Genomic DNA, 10,568 nt, shown 5'->3' on the forward strand with positions numbered 1-10,568 from the left:
CTCTCGCACACACACACACACACACACACACACACACACTTCTCCGCCTCATTCTGTTTTCATTTACTCGTTCGTTATCTGACCAGCTTCAATCTTGTAGGCTACTCACTTCGTTTCTTGTAGCCCTCTAAAGGGTTTTGGAGGTTGATGCCTCGCTGAACGTGAGTTGTTTGGCTTTCTTGTCCGCAGCAGCAGAAAGCATTTTCGAATGTTTGAATGAGTCAAAGTGGGTCGTCACCGTCGATTTTCTCTTATGCTCCAACACACAGTTGCACGGGGTGCAGAATAGTTTCCCCCCACTTTTTGCCCGGTCTTTAGTAGAAATGTTTGTCGGTAAATGAGATGGATTAGATTTTTTCATCTTGGTGTTTTCTCTATCGTGTGAGCTCCACACGTTCACTCTATACAGTGTTGTTTACATTCTGTGATGCGCGAGCTGATGACGTCCGTCAAGACGAGTTCACTTTTTTTTTTCTCAACTTTGTGGAAAAATGCGGGGATTATGCGGCCTTTTAAAAATCTGCGTCATTTTGCTGATTATGCGGTAAATTCTGCGATCGCAGAATCGCGTTTTTCTGGAGGGTCTAACTAATACTACTACTACTACTACTACTAATACTACTGCTACTACTACTACTAATACTACTGCTACAATTACTAACACTACTGCTACAATTACAGCTACTACGGAGTACTTTTCCCTTTTAGTTCCGATAGTTCCTGGGATTTTGCGTTTAGACCAAAAAGAGAATTTATTCATGAGATATTTTCCCCCCTATTTCATTGAGTAGCATGAAGCTGCAGCGTCGGAGGTTGCAGTTTCAGGACCGCACTCCTAGGACCCTATAGTTTTTCGTGACACTGCCACCTAGCGAGTAGGAGACATGAATATGAACGACAACGCACAGAGTGTGAGTAATGTGAAGTGCTTTTAAAGTTTTATTTGTTTAACATTAAAAACAATTCCGGTGTCTTGAAATGAAGTGTGATTAGCTAATTGCATTAATTGTTGATTTAATCACTAATTACAGTAAGAGTGTGAGTAATGTGAATCGTGTTGTTTGTTTAAAGTTAACAACTAATACAAAATATACATCTATATATATGTCGACAATATACATTTACAATTATAAATAGATTATATCATTCTTACTACAATATGTATATATATTTATTTACGTTGTATGTCAAATTTGATAAGACAAATATAAAAGACTATCTTTTTACATATGACATACAAAATACATTTGTTATTAAAAAAACAAACACATAATAACAACAAATTGTTGTTAATAATAATAATTACGTTTCTGTAAGAAAAACATATTTTCATGCATAGATCGTTAATAACAAGCATTACAATGTCTAAAGAGACTCGCTGTGTGTGAGACTCAATACTCACTGGTTGTACTTTTGGGCCATTGTATTTGCTGGCATTAGCATTATTAGCATTAGCATTAGCCCAGCGCAGAAACGCAGAGAGACTAATTTATGGCAACATAAAAGAAAACATGGGAGCGTTGGAGATGAGGAGGTGTTGGCGTTCTGGCGATTTACTCAACTCCGGGGACTTCCGGCCGGGGACTTCGGGTGGCAGTACACGCGGTGAAGTTGTTTGCGGTCTGCCAGTAAACCCAGAGCAGAAGAAGACGAAGAAGAAGTGACGTCAGCGGCTTAATTTCCCTAATCCTCCCTCAGGGATTTTTTTTGTTCCCAAAAACCCCAAATTCTGTCTATTGCTGAAAATCTCAGTTTTTCCAAAATCCTCCTAAAAAACGTTTTCTTTCAAATCAATTTTTTAAAAACTTTTTTCTCAAATTTCGGACTTTTCAACATTTCTCAAAATTCTGACCTTTTCCTCGAAATCTGAAAGTTCATTTTTTCTGAAAAAGGTTTTCTTTCTTTTATATACATTTCTCAAAATTCAGAGTTTTTCCCAAAAAAAATCAGAATTTCTCAAAATTCTGACTTTAAAGAGATCTGACATTTTTATAAATGTATTTAAATTCAGACTTTTTCAAATTTCTTAAATTTACGACTTTAATAAATTGTTTCTGATTATTTTTACCTCAAATTCTGACTTTCAGAAATTCTCAAAATTCTTCATCTTTTCTCAAAATGTGGACTTTTTCTACCAATCTTCACATTTTGACTTTGAATTTCTCAAAGTTCCTGACTTTATTTTTAAATCACAACATTTAGCTTTTTATTGAAAATCTCATAATTTGCCCTTTTTCAGAAAATTCCAAAGTTTTTCTCTTAATTCTGTCTTTTTCTTACATTTTTCAAAGTTCTTACAACGCTGCTAGTGCTAACAGGAAGAACTAAGACATAAGCATTTGAACAGTTAGTGGGGAAAGTGGTGTATGGGCTCAGAACAGTCTCAAAAATAAATAAAGGCACACAAAAGGATACACAAATGTAATTCCGGATTTATATATAAATGTCTCCGTCCACACACATATTTTTCAATGCACACACACAAACTTATCATTTTATAAATGTAAAAAAGTTTCACAAATATATTTCTGTTCCACACACAAATAGTTACATCAAAAACACATTTGAGTGTTGTTACATTTATATAAAAAACGCTTTCTTTGTGTGAATCTTCGGCCAATCAGATGTCTGCTTAATTTTAAGCCAATCACATGCGTGTGCCCCCACGAGGGTGTGCCTAATGCGTTTCCAACGTAGTGTAACATCAGGCGCATTCACACCGCAGTACTTTTCCCACAAAGGTTCATGAGAACTTAGTTCATCAGAACTATTTAGTTCTGATGAACTAAGTACAGATCGCGTTCACACCGGAATAAATCCCTGGGGGTGGATTAGGCAAATGAAGCCGCTGACGTCACTTCTTCTTCTTCTGCTTTGGGTTTACTGGCAGGCCGCAAACAACTTCACGGCGTATACTGCCGCCCAAAATCCCCGGCCGGAAGTCCCCGGTTGTTGGGGACTGGCTTCAATAGAAGCCTTCCGAGTAAATCGCCAGAACGCCGACACCTCCTCATCTCCACCGCTCCCATGTTTTATTTTGTGTTGCCATAAGTTAGTCTCTCTGCGTTTCTGCGCTGGGCTAATGCTAATAATGCTAATAAAATGGTGGCTTCACAACACTTTTTTGAGTTTTACGGGGCGTGGTTTGCAATCCGCCCAGCCAATCAGAAATATAGCTCTTTTCTCACAAGAGAGCCGCATGAGAGTCCCTGCTCTCTAGCAGGGACGGAAAAGGGGGTAAAAAGGTTCACATGAACTAATTTTTGTTCCGGCTCTTTTTGGTGTGAACGCGACATTTCGGAACTATATCGGAACTAAAGTGGGAAAAGTACTCCGGTGTGAACGCGGCTAAGGAGTGAAATAATAGAACTATTAGAAAATGACATTCATTTACTGTAATGCTGCCTTTCAAACCAGGAAAATACATCACTTTCGATCTTTTGACAAATAAAATACAGGAGTCCTATATCCAATATAATGTTAATAAATTACCCAGCCATAGTTTAGATAAGACAACCCCTCACGGACATATTCCTTTGACCCTCTCCACCACATTATAGCACAATAAAAATGCACCAAAATCACATACCCCTTTTCCTGCTGCCTCTATTTATGCACAATCCCCTTGCCTCCCCCTCTTTAATTCTCCCCCCTCTCTTTTTCTCTATGCTGTGCCTTAACTCTATGTCTGTACAATTTGCCCTCGATGTGTTTCACATTATATGCCACATCAAATAAGGCTATCTCATAAGACTGTGAGCGTGAATGTGTGTGTATGTGTGTGTCCTTTGGTATTGGTCCACCTTCAGAATCAGATTCCTATTAAATGAATCTGCAGAGTTGGGTTCAGTATTCAGAATGAGTAACGCCGGGTTGTAATAGCTCTGATAGACATAGCATACTGTGCCATTATCACTGACCTTTCTTTCTTTCTCTTCTCTCTCCTTTTTATTCCTCTGCCTCTCTCCTCTGCAACCGTTTAAAGGAAGCGGAGGTAAGTAATTCCATTGTGTTTGTAACTTGATGATACGATTTTGAGACATTTGGCACTTCCTTCCTGGAAGCCGCAGACAGTGTAATGTTTGTCTGGCATCACTTTGAGATGGACTTCTTACAATTCAGCTCAGTAAAATATTGCTTTATTGGTTCAAAAGGTTTCAGAAGTTTAACCAAACACATCCGGGGAAACCGGAACATTGCACCCATACCTATTGATCATTTCATTAAAAATCCTTTGGTCTATGCTTCATGCATTTAATGGTGTCTGTGTTTAGAAATCATTCATTAAGATGAAAAAAATGATCGAGCTCAAGTGAGAAATGCTCGACCTTGGATTCATATAACCATAACTTATTGTTAGCAGGTTGAATATTACCCGATTTAATTTTACTTATTCAAATCGTCATTTATGAGAGTAAATGTAATGTTCTTGCCTTTTTTAATTCAGATCATATGTTGAAATATGCGTACATTACATTGAATAATGAGCTGTTACTTACAGTAACCTCATCTGTATAAGCCTTACAGTATACAGATGAATAGATGTGTTTTTCTGCATATTCAAACTAGTATCCTTTTTTCTTCAACTGATACTAGAGTGAACATATCGTACAGGGAGAATGGAGTTTTCATAGCATGGGCAGTCATTGTCACTGTACTGTATAAGCATAGAATGAAAATGTAATGGTTTCACATTTGTTTAAATGGTGCAATGCTCAGTTAGAACTGTGCAGAAATGACTGCTCACACAGTAACATCATACTTTCCACAGCAATAAAGGATAATTTGATCATAGAGACAGAGCAGGGGAGCAGGACATAGAATAAGATAAAAATGAAGTGAGGACTTAGTGACGTGAGGACCAGAGGGAGAAGCTATCTAGGTTGCGACTCTTCATTTATAACTTTTGTATCGGCTCTAATGCGGACAGCTGTCATTTATAGAACACGGACTGGATGAGTGGGTCAACTGTCCATTTTCTGCTACTGTTTCCTATGACTAATCTCCCCCCTCCCTCCGTCTCCCTTTCCCCTCTCTTTAATTCAATAATTAAGGAGGTAGAGATTCCGCTCACAAACCCAGCAGGCTCTCTCTGCCTCGCTCACATAGTGTCACTGACACAGGCTCCCCCCCTGCTGACACACATATGCCTCGCTGTGGGCGCTACTTTAGATGCAGGCACCACCACCACTGTGTGTGTGTGTGTGTGTGTGTGTGTGTGTGTGTGTGTGTGTGTGTGTGTGTGTGTGTGTGTGTGTGTGTGTGTGTGTGTGTGTGTGTGTGTGTGTGTGTGTGTGTGTGTGTGTGTGTGTGTGTGTGTGTGTGTGGAGGGGGGGGTAGTGGGGTTGTATTGCTCACTTTGAAAGAAACCCCTTCAGACAATACCTGGCGCAACCTTAATCAGTTTGTCTTTATTAATCAGTGTTAAGCCGTATATAAATATTTCATTAATGGTTTGAAATACACTGTATTGTGGTTGTAAACTTGTAGAGTTAGTTATGACGGTACAAACAGTGTTGTAAAAATCGACAATGTCTTTATAGGAAAAAGCTTTAAAAATTGTACTTTAATTAACACCTAAAACATTTTATACAGTTCTTACTACATAAGAACACTACATAAAACGACATAACCAAAGTGTGTTATCAACCATTTTCCATGCAAATATGGAGCTCATGGCACTCACAGTGATGGCTGAGGCAGGATTATAAAATCATTTACACCCTCCAGACACTTCTGAGCATCAACCTGTTCACATAACAGAGAGCTCTATTGAAATGCATAACTGCTTCTGCTGCAGCGCTGCAGGATGAAAACACACCACTCCTTGACTCATCGACTATTAACCAATATGTTCTTATACGTGAGAGATGCGTGGATCACTCACAATATTTAAGCGGTTTAATTGTGGCTGTTTTAATTGCTCTACAATAATAACTAATCTATTCTGAATAGATGTGTTTGAATAAAACAAATCCAAACCTCTAATCAGCTGAGTATAACTGAGACAGATATCTCTCTGATATTTCCAGTTAAAGACACTTTCTTTATGACAGTAGACGACTCTAGTAATACAAATAATGTGTGCTTCTTCATATATGATTTTAAGAAGATCCCAGTAGCAAAAATGTACATCCTGTTATCTTTTTACAACAACCCTTCTTCCTGAACAGTTTTCCGAGTAGAAGTCAATTTTGACCTTGACATTAAATGTTTTGTCCTAGTTAAGCCCTTTATTCACCAGAGCATGTAATGTTCTTCACCACCCAGTGTGTCTCCTGCAGGTCTCTCTGTATGTGTGTCCTATTTTTAAACGTCCAAACAAGCTTCTACCTCTCCATGTCTTTTTCTTCTCTACTGCAATCATTCATCTTCACAAAACACAAGTAGTACAGAACAAAAGGCGAGTAGAATGAGGACAGGATCTCTCAGTATTTTGGTTTAGTATTTGGGCGTTTCTCTCTCTGGTCTGCAAAATAATTTAGTGATATTCTCCAAATCTAGTTATTTTTTCATAACCCAGTTTCTTATGTTGTGTTTCCACTCAGGATGACTACTTCAAAAGCTGGGCTCCTGCCAAGTCTCTGGATCAAGGTGAGTCCTGCTGTTTCTGTGTATTCCTGATGTTTATATGTATGAACACCGACTGAGTTGAACATCAAACCTCAACACTGACCAAACTGAGTTTGTATTCTTGGTCCGACACCACGTTTTATGGGATCGGACAAATTGCCTATTGTTAGAGTTTGAAGACAATCTACACATCAACAACACCAAAAGAAATGAGAGGTTTGAAATATCTTTCTAAATAACATAAAGGGAAAACAGAAAAGGTTGTGAGATAATTATAGTGTAAAAACAAAATGGTATGTTGCGTCAGCGTGTCAGCAGGCACTCCCTGTAAAGCACCCTCAGTCAAGAGGCTAGAAAAATCCATCTCACACAAAGAGGCTAATGAAGTCATTTCCTCCAAGGTCTTAAAAGACTGCTCGTTTACATTTTCTGATGCTTTCAATATAATTGTATCAGCCTTTAAAAGCATGTGCAACAATACGTATGAGATACTATTGTGTCAGATTTGCCAAACATATCAGGCCCATTTACTCTGGTTAAACTTAACTGAAGGAAATCTTTGTTATTAAATTATATATAGTGAATATCAAAATAGTATATAAATCAATGGTAAAACTGTATCTCATTGGGTGAAAGGAAAACCAGTAGCTGTATAACAGAAAGCTAATCTACTAAATACACATGAACATACATTTCAGAATGTATTTACAGAGATAAAAAACATTAATTTCTTAGTGTCTTTCAGTCCTTAATAACATTAAATATACTCAGGCTTGAATGTGTGATTTTACCTGTTTTAAGTTTGCTTAACATCAGCATAATCCTTCACTCTAAGTCTGTTTACATCATGTGAATTAGGACTCAAAATGAGTCAATTACGATGTACAATAAGCTGACTTTAGAAATAGGTGTGTGTGTGTGTGTGTGTGTGTGTGTGTGTGTGTGTGTGTGTGTGTGTGTGTGTGTGTGTGTGTGTGTGTGTGTGCGTGCGTGTGTGCGTGCACGGTGCGTGCGTGCGTGCGTGCGTGCGCATGCGCGTGCGTGTATGTGGGAATTTGTGCATGTCTGTGTGTGGGTGTGTCCCTTTTCCAAGCGCCAATGCTGCTACTGCTCCCAGTAACACACTGCTTATGGACTTACTGTGGCTACAACGCCAAATCCACTTTATCAATCACACTCAAGTGTGTAATGCTTTTAGACCCCAAGTAACTCTTGACTAAACTCAATTATTGCAAACACTCGCTTACTCTCACTCTCACTCTTAATGTATTACATGCATGCATTCACACAGACCCACACACACCCACACACACACACTCCCACACACACACACACACACACACACACACACACACACACACACACACACACACACACACACACACACACACACACAGTTAGGGGGGTAGATTGGGCTGCAGCTCTCTGAACAGCACAACAGACTTTAAATCTTTCTCCCACAGAGTATGTTCTGTTCTGTGTTGGCTGGGTTTTGCATATCTAGCACAGTAACTGTAACTCTCCGGGGAAAGACTTGCTGAGCAGGTTTATCTGGGCCAGCTCCGCGTGGATACTGAGCCTAATGAGAACAGCGCGTCACAAGTTACAGTTTCTGAGAGAGAACTCAAGACAAAAAGTAAACAGAGCTTCCTTTTAACCAGGGACTCAATACATCAGATGTTATGTGCCAAAATCACGTTTTTGCACATGCATTGAGGCCTGATTAAGATGTTAAAATGGACTAACAGAAATACAATGTTACTGGAGAGCTACGGATGACACATTGTGGAGGTTCGGCAGTGTGGTCCACTGAGGCCAACCCTCTAATCCAACTTTAGTATGTCTCTCAACTATTCTCATTACTTTACAAATATTTATTTTTATTTAGGCCAGAGATAAAACATTGATAGTTTCAAATAAATGCAGTAAAAATAACCAGAGGGAAAGAACGCTCACAGTCAAGAGGTCACTCTTCACAACATTTTTTTTATTTCTCATCAATTTGGCATTTATTATGGTTATACAGTATGCAGTTATAAATGACATTGTACTCACCAAAGTAAAGGTCAGGTGAGGCAAGCAGAGAGCTAATACAATTTCTTTATAGCTGTTTCAGATGGCCCCACACGAAGGCGAGGTGAAAAAGATTAACAGCGTTGCACTTATTAAACTTTAGCATGAAGTATGCAAAATAGTTTTGTGAAGAATAACAATTCTACCGTGTAAAATATACTAACACTCCAATTGTTGTGCGTCATTGCTATAAATAGGACCAAGTGGGAGAACAACACTCATACAGGTCGTAAACAAGCTGGCTGCCTGCACCAATTAATTGTTGGTATTTAACTGAATGTAGGTGAATCCATAATGTCGCTTTTAAAGCTTCAAACTCCCCGTGTGACTAACTGGGTCAAGTCCAGTGGGCCACCTTCATGTTTTGTGTTTCTATAAAATAAGTTGAATAAGTCTTCACAGGAAGAAGGACAGCATCATTCTTTTCAGAGAGAACTCCAAAACAACATTCAGGTGACAAAGCCTTGTGAAGGTCCTAGTTATTTTTAGGTGGTCATTGCCATAAGAAACAAATGGATCCACTTTTTAACATTCAGGTAGCTGCTTTGCAAAGAATAGACAAATGCTACAGACCTGCAGATCAGAAAACAGTTCTACGTCTCAATCTACGGGGCAGGTGTAATACATTTTGATAACATTGAACAGACCTGGGGTTTGTTTTCAAACTTTGTTGTTCAACTGCTCATGTTTGTTGCCCCGTCGCCCTTTTATTTAAAGATATTTCAGTGATTACTTTGGTGAGTACAACGAAGGATACATGAGCAGGAGAAAGTAAAGTCCAGTTTTTAAAAGCTCACAGTACCACCAAACCACTAAATACATCAAAATGTATTAGGTTTGTAAACATTGTTCTGAATTTAACCTGAAAGCACTTTCCTTTCCTAAAATACCTTTTAACTTTTACACTTCACACAGTACTCTCCATGAGAGTCACTGCCACATTTCCACAGGACATAGTGAGGTGACTTTGTGCTCTTCAGAAGGTGGCCCCTGCACACCTCTCTCTAGGGAGAAGTTTAATGTTGTTGAAACATAAAGCTTTTAGCCACTTAGACTCTTTATGGGAGTGCATAACAACATTTTGCTCGACATTTTCACATGATTCTTCTGCTGCAATGTGACTGCTCCCCTGCTGTGGAGCTGCTCATCGTTGTGCTGTTGGCGCAGTTAGTCCCACACAAACAGCACACCTGGGAGTAACGGACAGTAAAACAATAAGACTGCAGATGAATAACAGGAATCAATCAGACAATCTGTTCTGCTCTGGGAACATTTGCTGTTTTCATGTGTCTAAATTGCCTAAAGTGTTTCTCGTTCTCACCCAGCTGGCATCACAGGCATCACACTCCTGAGTGTCAGCTTCACCTTTTGACTGCAGCAAGTGTCAGCTTCACAGGCTTCTGAACATGAGTCATTCGAGGTGTGGCATTAACCAGGGCGGAAGAAGTATTCAGAACTTGAACTTAACAAAAAAGTACTCATACCACAGTGTAGTTAAAATCCTGCAATCAAAGTCTCTGTTAAGTACATTTACAAAAGTACTTAGAGGTCAAAAGTTGAACGTTTTTATAATGCAGAAAGGCACATTTCAGAAAATATAATGTTTATTATCTGAAATGTGCCTTTCTGCCTATCTTCTTATACTGCTAGGTATTTTTAACCTATACTGTATAATGATACATCATCAATTTATTAGCTGAATTATTTTTGCAAAGTAATTTCCCTCTGAGATGTAGTGGATTAGCAAATATCCATCCATCCATCCATCTTCTCCCGATTATCCGTGGTCGGGTCGCGGAGGTAGCAGTTCCAGCAGAGAGCCCCAAACTTTCTTTTCCCTGGCCACATCAACCAGCTCTGACTGGGGGATCCTAAGGCGCTCCCAGGCCAGCGAAGAGATATACAGGACTGCCAAGGCACAC

General features: G+C 39.1%; 1 long non-coding RNA gene across 1 annotated transcript in view; it reads left to right on the plus strand.

The window, feature by feature from the left end:
• The first annotated feature begins 3,983 nt into the window (after positions 1-3,983).
• The window catches only part of LOC104951701 (uncharacterized), a 29,663-nt gene continuing 23,078 nt past the window's right edge, over positions 3,984-10,568 (plus strand). The window contains exons 1-2 of the long non-coding RNA XR_799044.1: positions 3,984-3,994; positions 6,549-6,594. This is a non-coding gene — a long non-coding RNA (uncharacterized lncRNA). The remainder of the gene's footprint in view (positions 3,995-6,548; positions 6,595-10,568) is intronic.

The sequence above is a fragment of the Notothenia coriiceps genome, unplaced genomic scaffold (genome assembly GCF_000735185.1).
Source record: "Notothenia coriiceps isolate Sejong01 unplaced genomic scaffold, NC01 NC01_scaffold00019001, whole genome shotgun sequence".
In the NCBI taxonomy this organism is placed as follows: domain Eukaryota; kingdom Metazoa; phylum Chordata; class Actinopteri; order Perciformes; family Nototheniidae; genus Notothenia; species Notothenia coriiceps.